Genomic DNA, 2129 nt, shown 5'->3' with positions numbered 1-2129 from the left:
ACTGCAGGATGTCCAGGCTGGCTGAACGTGACGCCCGTGGTGGCACAGGCGGCCAAGGGCTCCTGTGCGTGCTGAGGCCTTGGGCTTGACCCTGAGCTCAGCGAGGAGCTGCTGAAGGGCTGCACGTCAGGTCAGGTGTGCCGTTTGGAAATAATCCCAGGAAACATTCCCAAGGACTGGCAGGAGCTCGGGGAGGCGTTGGCTTCAGATGTCGGCCTCTGACAGGGCATCCTGGGACCCACCTGGGCGGCTCCCTCGTCCCCCTGGTCCCAGTGATGCACGCCGCTGGTCATACGAGAAACCAGAGGGCAAGTCTATGCCGTTTGACTCTTAGCCTCACAAGAAAATAGGGGCCTCTGGAGAGTTGAGTTAGGAGACAAGCTCTAGAAGCAGGACCAGCTGGGGTCCCCAGAACGGAGCAGCACCCACGACGCCCCTCCGGGAGTTCAGGGTTTACTTCTTAAGGTTCACATAAGAAACACCTGAGAAGGCCTCTGTGTGCTCTTGGGATTAGAAGGGGATATTTTTATTGGTTTCTCTCGGAACCATCAGCATCTGAAATCCTGAGTTTGTTGTTTATTTTAGAATCCCATCCAGGTCAGGTGACATACCGGCCAAAACTGCTGGTCCAATTTGCTAGGAATGTAGAGCGTGGGCTCCGGTGCTCAGGGCCTGTTCCCTCAGCAGCCCGGTGCCTGCCTGTGCCCCAGGCCGAGCTGTCTCTTCCAGGGCACAGACCAGCAGCAGGTTGACAAGACAACCTCAGCATGAGGCACCTTGCAGGCTCCCCACCAGGGCCTGCATGCTTTGGGACACCAGGGGAAACTGAGGCAGGCCTATCCCTGGGAGACAGGACTCAGCTTTAGCTCAAAGACTCCACATAGCTCTGCCCTTCCCCGGACAGCAGGGCTCCCTCCCACCTTTTCCCGCAGTGACTTGTATGGCAGTCTGAGGGCCCCCACACCTTTGAGCTCCCTCTACCCGCTTTTACACCAGCATTTCCCCAAATGAGATCCTATGCAGTAAACCCCCCTTAGCATCTGCCTCATGAGTGATGGGGACCGACAAGCCTTAAGGGCACAAAGGAGCTGACAAGGGAAGGGACTGCCCACCCAAGTGAGGGCCCAAAGGTGACGTGTGTCATGAAAGACGTGGAGGCTTAACGTCGCTGCTGGGATAAAGGAAGCGGGTAGGAACCTGGAGAGCGCGGCCCGCCTGGCTCGGGAGCAAGGGCCTGGCATCATCGGCTCACTTAGATGCATGCTCGGGGGAAGTGCTAGTTCAACACTTGCCTGTCGTCATTCACACGTGTCGGCTAAAAATGAGTGATNCCGCTGTTCCCTCGCAGTCACTTCCAGCCCACGGACCCCTCCCTGCTCCTCAGCTGTGAACTCCCACTGGCCCCTGTTGTGCTTGGGACTGAGCTCGGGTCTATACTGAGGTCTCTCGTGCCCTACTGCAATAGTTCTTGTGCACGGAAAAGGGTTTCCAGGGAAAGGAACCTCACAGGGGGATTCTAGCATAACTTCCTAACCGGGCAGCTCACGGTGGGGCGTCACGCCCCAGGCACACGACTTCAGTGAAAGGTTTATCTCGGCCCGAAGGAGCCCTGTGCGTCTTCTTGTGCATCGAGGGTAACACACCTCTGAAATAAGCGAGCACGTGATCTGAACTTCCCCGTGATCCAACCGCCGCCTTGCTTTCTCCCACCTCCATGTCCTCTTCTTTAGTTCCCGCCTTCATTTCAAATTCATAAAAGAAACTGCAAACTGTCACTGTCCGGAGCCTTTGAGATCTTGCAACTGTCATCAGTTTGGCTCAAATAAACGCTTATAAGAATTTTCTACAGGTTTTGGACGTTTTCTTACGAACACGTGCTGAATGAACTGTTTTGCGGAGTTAAACTGCCCAGCACCGGGTCTCTCTGACAGCTCCCTGTGCTAAATCTTTTGAGGGTCCTGAACGCAAGGAGAAGTGGCTGGATAACCCCTTTCTGGAGCTCCCCCAACCACAGAGGTGCACGGTGCCCCTCAGGAGGGCTGGAGGACCCCCTTCTGGAGAAGCCGGAAGTCCCTTCACTGAGGGCCTGGGGCCGAGGCCCACGGGGAGGGGCCGCTGTCCCTTTCCCC

The 2129-nt window shown here is 56.6% G+C and overlaps 1 protein-coding gene across 4 annotated transcripts in view; it reads right to left on the bottom strand.

Moving 5' to 3' along the window:
- The window catches only part of ELFN1 (extracellular leucine rich repeat and fibronectin type III domain containing 1), a 105295-nt gene extending 103183 nt beyond the window's left edge, over positions 1-2112 (bottom strand). For all 4 annotated transcript variants that reach the window (XR_002123417.1, XM_019637591.1, XM_019637595.1 and 1 more), the window contains exon 1: positions 1644-2112. The gene's annotated coding sequence lies outside the window, so the exon portion shown is untranslated. The remainder of the gene's footprint in view (positions 1-1643) is intronic.
- Positions 2113-2129: the final 17 nt, after the last annotated feature.

The sequence above is a fragment of the Hipposideros armiger genome, unplaced genomic scaffold (genome assembly GCF_001890085.2).
Source record: "Hipposideros armiger isolate ML-2016 unplaced genomic scaffold, ASM189008v1 scaffold_33, whole genome shotgun sequence".
NCBI lineage: Eukaryota > Metazoa > Chordata > Mammalia > Chiroptera > Hipposideridae > Hipposideros > Hipposideros armiger.
This window is presented reverse-complemented; position numbering and strand designations above follow the sequence as displayed.